Source organism: Hippoglossus stenolepis, chromosome 3 (genome assembly GCF_022539355.2).
Source record: "Hippoglossus stenolepis isolate QCI-W04-F060 chromosome 3, HSTE1.2, whole genome shotgun sequence".
Classification (NCBI taxonomy): Eukaryota; Metazoa; Chordata; class Actinopteri; order Pleuronectiformes; family Pleuronectidae; genus Hippoglossus; species Hippoglossus stenolepis.
This window is the reverse complement of record NC_061485.1, coordinates 30,875,388-30,887,096: the sequence shown is the minus strand read 5'-3', so window position 1 is coordinate 30,887,096 and position 11,709 is coordinate 30,875,388. Positions and strand designations below refer to the sequence as shown.

Sequence of the window (11,709 nt, the reverse complement as noted above, 5' to 3'; positions counted from 1 at the left end):
TTCTGGGAGCGCAGTGCTCTAGTGCAGTGGTTCTCAACCTTTTTTCAGTGATGTACCCCCTTTGAAAAAAAATTTCAGCCGAGTACCCCCTAACCAGCACAAAGCATTTTTGGTTGAAAGAAAGATGTAATACAGAGTGCTGTGCCATTAGTGTCTGATTTATTAAACGTTGTAACTAGACACTTTCAAATTTAAAACTCCATCAATGTCCATAACATTGCTCATTTGTAGTGGTCACTCTTGAACTATTTGGAAATAAAAAGATATAAAAATAACTAAAGACTTATTAAAAAAGAAATAATTATCCCAATTATAAATAAAGATTTGTGCACATAAAAATAATTATCAACTTAAAGTGACCTCTTTTGGTATCATAATAAAGATATGTTCTCAAACTGAACTCATGAACTTAATTATAGATAAACACTTCTTCACAAAAAATAAATCATTAACTTAATTTTAAATAAAAGATTAGCTCAAAATAAAAAATAAAAATATTTATCATCTTAAAATATATTCTTTAAGGATCGAAAAGAATACTGATCTTAAATTTACAAACTGTCAACACAGAATTTCTTTAAGTAATTTTGTAGGAATGGGATCTAAGATACAAGTTGTTGATTTAGAAGATGGTTGATTTGATTTCTAATAGTTAGAATTTTATCATTAAAGAAGTTCATAAAGATATTGCTATTTAGGGATCGAGGAATACTGGGTTCGGTGGAGGTGTGACTCTCTGTCAGCCTGGCTACAGTGCTGAAGAGAAACCTGGGGTTGTTTTTATTTTCTTCTATTAATTTGGAGTAGTAGGCAGCTCTTGCTTTGTGGAGGGCCTTCTTATATGCTTTAACACTATTCTTCCAGGCTAGGAGATTTTCAACACGGTTGCTGGAGCGCCACTTCCTTTCTAGTTTTCTTGACACTTGTTTTAATTCATGTGTCTTGGAATTATACCACGGAGCTAATTTACTATGTTTTACACGTTTCTTTTTTAGAGGCGCTATTGAGTCTAATGTTAATCGTAATGACTTTACAGAACTATCGACAAGATGGTCAATCTCCGTGGAGCTAGGGTTTTTAAAGAATTTGTTGGTTGTATCGACGGATAATACGGGTTTAAATGTAACCGAATTATTTCCTTAAATTTAGCTACAGCACTATCAGGTAGACATCTAGAAAAGGAGTTTTTTATTAGTGGCATGTATTCTGATCATGAAAAATCGAAGGTTATTAAATTATGGTCTGATAGGATTGGATTGCGCGGAAGTACTGTTAGATTTTCAATTTTGACACGGTATGATAATACAAGGTCAAGTGTGTGGTTACAACAATGAGTAGGTTGGTGTACACACTGACTGAAACCTATTGAGTCTAGTACTGAAATAAATGCTACGCTAAGGCGATCATTATTATTGTCAACATGAATATTAAAGTCACCAACAATAATAATTTTATCGGTCTTTAGGACTAGGTTTGATAAAAACTCAGGGAATTCCGTTAAAAATTCAGAATAAGCCCCAGGAGCACGGTAAACTACAGCAAATATGATTGGCTGTTGGTGTTTCTTGGATGGGTGTGGAAGACTAAGAACAAGACTTTCAAATGAGTTGTAGCTTAGTTCAGGTTTAGGATTAATTAATAGACTGGAGTTAAAAATAGCAGCAACTCCACCTCCTCGGCCAAATTCTCGGGGAACGTGTGTATTTACATGACTGGGGGGAGTAGATTCATTTAGACGGACATATTCATCGGGATGCAGCCAGGTCTCAGTGAGGGACAATAACTCTATTTTTTGATCTGAGACTAGTTCATTAACTAAAATAGCCTTTGATGATAATGATCTTATGTTTAAAAGTCCACATTTAAAAGTCTTTGTTTCCTGAGTTGTTGCAGAGTGCATTGTGTTAATTTGTATTAGATTTTTGTGCAGAATTCTCCCTCTGTTATTGTTTGATTTAAATAATTTAGTGGGATGGTGGACAGACACAATCTCTATGGGGTTGTGGTTGTGTGACTGGTCCAGAGGGAGCGCAGAGAAGTGTTTAGCACTGCAGCTCTGCTTCCTGGTCCCAACTCTGGGTTGTCATTTTATAAACTGAGTAATATTCCTAGATAAGAGAGATGCCCCCATCCCAAGTGGGATGAACGCCGTCTCTCCTAACAAGACCAGGTTTCCTCCAAAAAGTTTGCCAATTATCTACAAAGCCCACACCATTTACAGGACACCACCTCGACAGCCAGCGGTTAAAAGACAACATGCTGCTAAACATGTCATCACCTGTTGTGTTAGAGAGAGGTCCAGAGAAAATATCCCACTTTTGCTGAGCAAAACATCCCTAAAAAGGGCTGGAACAGTTTTGGACATGAAAAATGACAGCGTTGTGATGTTTAAGCAGCCTGTACCTCTTGAGTTCACCAGTTCAGCCCACTACTGTGTGGACATCAGAGACAATGACACTGAGAAAGGTCAAATTGGAGAGGATGTCACAGAAAACATGTTCACAGATGAGAAACACAAAGTTCTCCTGAAACTTCACAAGCAGTTTGGCCACGCATCCGTAGATCGGCTACAGAGGCTCATCCAAAGCTCTGGAAATATATTTAAATACCATTTTGCAACAAATAGTACACGGCTGTGACATATGCCGAAGCTACAGCAAGACCAAGCCAAAGCCTGCTGTGGGGTTTACCTCTTACTTCGGAGTATAATGAGACAGTAGCAGTGGACCTGCATGAGTTGGAACCTGGTGTGTGGTACCTCCATATCATCGACCACTTCACACGTTTCAGCGCAGGAAACTTTGAAAAAACAAAGAAAGGCCACTGAAATTATCAACTCCTTCATTCACACGTGGATAATTGTCCATGGTCCCCCACGACGACTATACGGTGACAATGGTGGAGAATTCAACAATGAGGAGATCAGAGACACGGCAGAAAAATATTGAGACCAAAACAACAGCAGGATACAGTCTCTGGAGCAACGGCCTACTGGAGAGACACAATCAGACACTCACAGAAGTCATCCAGAAGGTGAAACGGGAAAATGGATGTGACTGGCACACTGCCCTAGACTGGGCCCTTATGGCTAAGAACAATATGCTCAATGTTCATGGCTAGAGCCCACATCAACTTGTATTTGGGCAGAATCCTAACCCCCCTTCTGTATTAGTTGATAAGCTACCTGCTCTAGAGGGCACCACTATAACTGCTAGGGTAGGAGAACACATATCATTATTACATGCTTCCAGGAAGGCATCACAGAAGCCGAATGTTCAGAGAGGATAAGGAGGGCACTGCACAAGCAACTTAGACCCACAGATGATAAGTATGAGACAGGGGAAAAAGTATACTACAAACAGGCAGATTGCACAAAGTGGAAGGGACCAGGGGTGGTTATTGGTCAGGATGGAGTTGTAGTATTTGTAAGACATGGGGGAATTCTTGTTAGAGTACATCACTCTAGACTTTGTAAGGTGAACACACAGGATGAGGATAAGCAAATTGTACAAGATGATCTTTACAGAAAAGCAGAAAATGAGAAGACTATTTCAAACAATGCAGCAGATAGTTCAGATAGTGAACAGAATACAGGCACAGACAACACCAGTGACAGAGAAGTGTTGCATTCATCCATTACACAGGCAAATGTGACACGAGCTGAGACAGAGCTAAATGTATGTGCTAACCCTATTTCTTCTACAGGTATAAAGCGAATGTAACGTGAGGGAAAGCGGGGAAAATGAGGGATTGCGCCACCTGGGGCAACGCCACCTGGGGAATTTCACCTCCAGGAAATAACTAAACTCTTTTGTGTGCAACAGCACAGGTTCGTTGATATCACGGGGCAAGAGACGTGTTTTACTCGTAGAAAATAACTTTTATTTAAATCAAATGCATAAATCAACAAAAAGCTAAATGAAACAAACAATCAACAGAACACAAATTAACATATGAAACTAAAACCATTAGACCAGAGAAAAAGGACAGGGCTGGGAGTTACCACGGCGATCAAAACCAAAGGAAAAAGGGAAGGATTAATAAACTAACCACCCGTGACACTGCAAACCAACAAAACGTGTCCTGAAGAAAACGCCACCACCAGGGATCGGGTCGCCGCCTCAGGCCCACAGCACCTGTCCAACAATAAAAAGATAATTAAAACATTTCACAGTGTTAAATCAACTGCTGGTAAAAACAAACAAACATACAAAACAACAAAATAAACAGAATCCAAACCAATATAAACAATTTAAATGGGATTAGAATATTAATAACGGTCAGGCGTCCCTCTGAGGTGGTCACTCCATGCTTCCACTCAAATGAGCATAGAGAGCCACAGTGAAAAAGAGAGAGAACACGTCCTTAAAAGCCAGAACAGTGCCTTAGAAGCCAGAACAGCAGGGCCGTCCGAAGCGTGGTGGCCAATGACGGCTGACGAAGGACCAGGGCCTCTAGAAAGGTGAATAAACAAATTTAGTAAATAAAATGACAAATACACAATTTCGGAAGTAATGGACCATATGTACCACCTTGTCAAGCCAAAGTACAGCCACACAGCAACCCAGAGGGTGAGAGTCTCCACGGCCGTAGCTGAATCAAGCTGTAGCACAACATAGACAACAATCATCAGCTGGGATAAATAGGCCAGAGAGATAGGCAGACAATGTTACCCACCAAGCAGACCTGCAACTGCGCCCCGAAGGTCCCTGGCAGGGCAATCCCACGCCAGCGGTCAGCCGCACTACAACAAGTAGGGCATGTGTCACCGATACGCACACAATGGCCATGAATGGCAGAGCGCATTAACTGTGTATAGGGGATGTCCGAGTGGTGCGCTGGCTGTTGCGCCAAACGCCAACTCTGCCACGGGAATGAGACGACTTCGTCCACGCCAAACAAAAGACTCCTCCACAGGAGACGAGTGGAAACAGAAGGAGGGAGAGCCATGCACAGCCGCTTCCTTAAATATGGGGGCACATGATGTCGCCTAGCAACCAGCGCGCCATTAAAGCAGGTAAAGCGCCCCACAGCTGCAGGGAGTGAGCGCGCCTCCGGCTACACTAAGAAGAGGTCATAGTGTAACATTTGTAAACAGAGATGATGGTCTTCAACATAAAGCCAGAGTTTTAGGCAGAGCAGGCAAAGTCACAGGAAAGAACAAAAACTGGTATAACCTGCAACATCTTGAACCTGATGGCAGTGATGGGCAAAAGGAATCTGTTGACATGTCACACATTGATAGTCTTAACATTGAACCAGAAAACATAGATGCTGATGTACTTATAACTAAAGACATCTCATTTAATGAAGCCAAACTGGAAGAAATAAAGAACTGGCAAAATAATGATGTTTTTGAGGAAGTTGAAGATGAAGGTCAAAAATGTGTCTCCACCAGATGGGTCTGTAGTCTCAAAGAAACCTCCAAAGGTATTGTGTCTAAAGCACGACTTGTAGCCAGAGGTTTTGAAGAGGCTAATATTCATGAGTTACAGAAAGATTCTCCAACCTGTGCTTCAGAATCACTTAGACTACTGTTAGCAGTAATCTGTCAAAATCAGTGGAAAATCCAATGGACAGCAAATCAGAATTTTTGCAAGTGGGAGTACTTGCATGTCATGTTGATGATTTTCTTTGGGCAGGCTCACAGAACTTTTCATCAGATGTGATTCCTCTACTGAAGTCTGCTTTCAATGTTGGATGCGAGGAGCATGAACATTTCTGCTATGTAGGGATGAATTTTGTGGCTGGTGATGGTGTAATTCAGGTACATCAGCACAGTTACATTAATCATCTACAACCGCTCCATTTGCCAGCAGCACGTGCCATCCAAAGGGATGCCCCCCTTAAAGGGGACATAGCATGCCCATTTTACCACAAGTTGATATGGTTCCTTGGGGTCTTAATGAAATGTCTGTAACATACTTTGGTCAAAATACCACAAGGATCATTTAAAACAGCACCCTTTTTACCCTGTATAAAACAGCCCTCCACAGAGTGACCTGTTTTGAGTGCCTGTTCCTTTAAATGCTAATGAGCCAGCTCCCCCCTCCCCCCTCTCCCCCCATGATTTTAAACGATATAAATTACATATTTTATATGATATAAATTATCAAATATGCATCCCATACTTTGTATTCCCCTTCTGTTGTCCTGGAGTTTTAATTTTCCCAATCACATAATTAAATGTCCCCCTCTGCCCATCCACTACAAGCACACAAGCAGACAGACAGAGAGAGAAAGAGAGGGGTGGGGGGGGGCTATGAAGACCATCATTTACCCCCGAACCCCGACATTCAACGGGTACAACAACAAGCGGAGAAAGCAGAATCGCGGGCTGACCTTATATATACAGTCTATGGGGCTGACCAGCGCGGAGAAATGCTCGTCCCGTGTGAACAGCCAGGCGGCTGCGCGCTTGAGAACGGCGCTGTGCTGCCTCGCAGCTGCGCTTCCGCCCGGTGTACCCGGCGTAACTACTGTAACCCGGCGTAACTACTGTACCCCGGCGTAACTACTGTAACCCGGCATACAGTAGAGCTGAACATCAGGAAGTCTTCCACACAGCTGGCAGTGTGGAAGACCGCTGCAGGCAGCGCAGCGCCGTTCTCCAGCGCGCAGCCTGGCTGTTCACACGGGACGAGCATTTCTCCGCGCTGGTCAGCCCCATAGACTGTACATATAAGGTCAGCCCGCGATTCTGCTTTCTCCGCTTGTTGTTGTACCCGTTGAATGTCGGGGTTCGGGGGTTACAGTAGCGCTGAACACTGCGGAAGTCTTCCACACTGCTGGCTGTGTGGCGCTGACACAAATTCCAGCTCACGCACGGGAGAGCGAGCGGTCGCTCCCGAGCAGCTGCTGCAGCCTCCCAGTCCCAACGATCCAGACAAATGCCACATGTGAGTGAATCGCGGGCTGACCAGCGGAGAAATGCTCGTCCCGTGTGAACAGCCCGCCTGCGTGCTTGGGAACAGCGCTGCGCTGCCTCGCTGCCTCCGTGTAAACCCGGAAGTAACGAGTGTGGGGGGACGGGGGGCAAGACCATGTATGAGACTTCCAGTTCCTTGTTACGAAACAATACCCAGGAAGCGCAATCGAGTCGCTCAAGCATGACGTTTCTGACTTAGAGGAACTATAACAAAACGCGCGAGTGTTTTTTCCCCAGAGTTTTTGGGTTGGTAGACATGCCAGATACCCACATTAACCTGTAGAAGCACTAACAAAGTGGAATTTGCATGCTATGTCCCCTTTAATGAAACTGAAAAGGAACAGCTGAGGTAAAAAAATAGGGCAGATACTGTGGGTTGCTAAGCAGACCAAACCAGATGTCATGTTTGACACCTGTAGTTTGGCATCTGATATAAAAAATGCCACGGTACAGTCTCTCCATGATGTGAATAAAGTTGTCGGTAAGCTTAAGGCGGAAAAGGTGACTCTTAAGTTTCAGCATTTGGGTGACAGTAATGCTCTGAACCTAATTGTCTTCAGTGATGCTTCCCTTGGTAACCTTTCAGATGGAGGTACACGGGGGGGACTTAAATTACCCTATTGGGAGAAAGAGGGACGTTTTCCCCTCTCTGTTGCCAATCTAAGAGAATCAGACGTGTCATCAATCAATCAAATTTTATTTGTATAGCCCATATTCACAAATCACAATTTGTCTCATAGGGCTTTAACATGGTGTGACATCCTCTGCCCTTAACCCTCAACAAGAGTAAGGAAAAACTACTTAAAAACCCTTTTAACAGGGAAAAAAGAACGTAGAAACCTCAGAGAGCCACATGTGAGGGATCCCTCTCCCAGGACGGACAGAAGTGCAATGGATGTCAAGTGTAAAGGAGAACATCAAGATAAAGGTTTTAGCAGCATTGATTAGGGTAAACATTTTGAAGTATAACTGAAGGTCAGTGATTTGGTGGATTAATGTCATTAATGGTCAAGTGTCTGAGGAGAAATACTATGTATCGAGCAGTCCTGCTGCAATCATAGTCCATGGTCAGCAGCCAGCAAGATCATGATCCACCATCAAGATCGGATGCCACTATAGTCCACAGTTATTGTCCACTGCCGCCATTAGGATCCATCATCAGCTGCGTGTGCTGGGGAGCACTCTTGCAGGAGAAACACTTGCTATGTCAGATGGAATAGACAATGCTATCTTCCTGGTAACGCTGTTTTCAGAGCTCACCACTGGAAATACTGGACTGAATGCTCTTCCGTTAATCTGTGTGACTGATAATCATTCCCTGTTTGATGCACTAAAGTCAACAAAACAAGTTGCAGAGAAGAGACTCAGGTTGGAAATAAGCAGTATTAAGACGCTCATACAAAGCAAAAGAATCAAAGAGGTTCTCTTGTCAGATACAAAAGCTCAACTCGCTGACTGTCTTACCAAAAAGGGAGCTTCGGCTCTGATGCTCTTGAAAGCACTAAGTGAGGGATTGTGTAAGTTTGTGTAAAAAATAAACAATCATTTTAAATTCAGTCACAATGGAATTTGTATGAATCACTTAAGTTCTCAACAACTAATCCTAAAGTTTGATTTACACTCATCATTTAAAATACAACAATTTATATATAATCCTTTTAAACCCTGTAGTTGCACTGTGCTGTCAAAAAAAAGATACTAATTCTACAGTTATCTTCCCTAACTTTCAGAAAATTGAGTATCAAATTTTGTTTTGCGTTGTTTTCGCCTTTCAAGTTTTGTTTACTGTTTTATCCATCACCTTAACACAGACATTGTCAGCTTGAGTGGCATTGATGTTTGCAATGAGACCTGTCTTGCAGTGTTACTGCACAGGAGCATTTCTTTCTACAGATAAATACAATGAGCTAATGCTTGTTTGGATACAAAGCACTTGTTGAAATATGAGCAAATTCTATTGGTCCACAATGGTGCACCTTGCCAATTCAACAGTCAAAGTAATTTGTACAGAGCAAGTGACACACATCCACATGTTGCTGTGGTTGTGACATGTGTTAAAACCCATTAAAGAGATGGTGGCTACATGCCAGCCAAAGAGAGAAGCTGTATGAAGCTTCTGCAAGTCTTTTAGCTAAGATCCCTAAATAATGCATCTTAATGTTGAATTTTCTCACCTCACAGCTTTTTATGCTACAACACACCTCATCCAATTACATACAGTGCATCTGGAAAGTATTCACAGCGCTTCACTTTTTCCACATTTTGTTATGTTACAGCCTTATTCCAAAATGGATAAAATAATTTTTTCCCCTCAAAATTCTACACACAATACCCCATAATGATAACGTGGAAAAAGGTTTTTTGAAACTTTTGCAAATTTATTAAAAATACAAAACGAAAAAATCACATGTACATAAGTATTCACAGCCTTTGCCATGACACAAAGAATTTAGCTCAGGTGCATCCTGTATCCACTGATCATCCTTGAGATGTTTCTACAACTTGATTGGAGTCCACCTGTGTTAAATTCAGTTGGTTGGACAGGATTTGGAAAGGCACACACCTGTCTATATAAGGTCCCACAGTTGACAGTGCATGTCAGAGCACAAACCAAGCCATGAAGTCCAAGGAATTGTCTTTAGACCTCCGAGACAGGATTGTATCGAGGCACAGATCTGGGGAAGGGTACAGAAAAAGTTCTGCAGCATTGAAGGTCCCAATGAGCACAGTGACCTCCATCATCCGTAAATGGAAGAAGTTTGGAACCACCAGGACTCTTCCTAGAGCTGGCCGCCCGGCGAAACTGAGCGATCGGGGAGAAGGGCCTTAGTCAGGGAGGTGACCATGAACCCGATGGTCACTCTGACAGAGCTCCAGCATTGCACTGTGAAGAGAGGAGAACCTTCCAGAAGGACAACCATCTCTGCAGCACTCCACCAATCAGGCCTGTATGGTAGAGTGGCCAGACGGAAGCCACTCCTCAGTAAAAGGCACATGACAGCCCGTCTGGAGTTTGCCAAAAGGCACCTGAAGGACTCTCAGAGCATGAGAAACAAAATTCTCTGGTCTGATGAAACAAAGATCGAACTCTTTGGCCTGAATGCCAAGCATCATGTCTGGAGGAAACCAGGCACCGCTCATCACCTGGCCAATACCATCCCTACAGTGAAGCATGGTGGTGGCAGCATCATGCTGTGGGGATGTTTTTCAGCGGCAGGAACTAGGAGACTAGGATCGAGGGAAAGATGAATGCAGCAATGTACAGAGACATCCTTGATGAAAACCTGCTCCAGAGCGCTCTGGACCTCCCTGAGTCTCTCCCTCCTCTTGGGAACTGAACAATTACACGAGAGACAGGCTTAGGGATAACAGAGCAGGATGGTTTCCCACATCTATGTCACACTAATGGCCCATATGAAAATACAAGACAAATCAAGAAAATCGTTCCGTAATTGGACACCAAAAAGAGTCTTCTCTTTTTGGTGTCCAATTACGGAACGATTTTGCATTTATGGGACAGTTGGGAACACTTATATATGTTGATAGAACTACAAACACTGTAAGCTAACTTGCAATACACACATAAACAGATGTAATGAGGAGTATAAAGTTAATTTCATGCACGTAATCACGGAGTAAAATGCGAGAAGCCATTGAGTTACATTTAATGTGTTCAACAAGTTTGGGGCAAGCATTAACGTAAGCTTCAGCAGCTAGCTAGCTAGCAAGTTCATCCAAGCAAAAATATACAAATTCAAATATATAAACAGGAAATCCCTCAACGCGTAACATAATGTATAGGTTGAGAAATAAAGTGACACTTTTACCTGCGTCACGATGAAGTCCAAGTCAACACTCAGTGATTGAACATCAAAAAATGTCACCGCCAAAGAGTGTCGCTAAACACAAGCTGTAGTCAAAATGAGGAAATAAACTCAGAAAATCTAACCATTTCACACTTTTTCTCTAACTCCAGATTATTCAACTCTGAAAAGAAAAGGCTCAGGCATATCACAAATGCAAATATTTTTGTCTGTGCACAGAATGTTACAAAAGCCAAGACTTGAAATCCCTGCACTGTCCAGTAAATGGTTTGAATGGTTTGTATTTATATAGTGCTTTTCTAGTCTTGATGACCACTCAAAGCGCTTTACATTACAGTTTGCCATTCACCCATTCCCTCTCTCTTTTTTCTCTTTCTACTCAATTCTCCTAGAGGAGAGGTGTAGCTCTCCAGCTCACCCAGCCAGGGAAACTTACTCCCTATCCAAGCTCTACCAACCTTCAAGCAGGCCTGCCTGGAGCAGACTGCTGAAACCTTCCAAAAGGCAGCAACGCGAGAGCCTGCCTAAGAACTTCAGCACCAAAGCTGCATCGCACAGCAGAACCACAGCAACAGACCAGCAAGACCACTTCACTGGACTTAAAACAGCACATCAACCTTTTTCCCCTTTTCATGGACGGGTAACACAACTGGGCTTAATAATTACACTAGGCTAAGCAAAGACTGTTCAATTCTATTCATGTGATGTTTATAAGTTTGATTTGTGTTGTGATATTTGTTAATAAGTTATTTGAAAGTTAATGTTAGTTATGTATGCTCTTCACGGTCTTTCTTTGCATGCAACTAACCACTTTCTCTAACCTTCTACCAACAACTCACACACACACATCTCCCCAAACTTAACACATACAGTACATGTGATCTCAGCCACGTGGTGTAAACACTCCAGGGGTCTTTTGTCTTCATCGTGGCCAGTCGCCATTTTGAAAGCACACTC

The 11,709-nt window shown here is 42.6% G+C and overlaps 1 pseudogene; it reads right to left on the bottom strand.

The window, feature by feature from the left end:
* Nucleotides 1–561: 561 nt before the first annotated feature.
* On the bottom strand, nt 562–1,939 carry LOC124851552 (annotated as a pseudogene).
* Nucleotides 1,940–11,709: the final 9,770 nt, after the last annotated feature.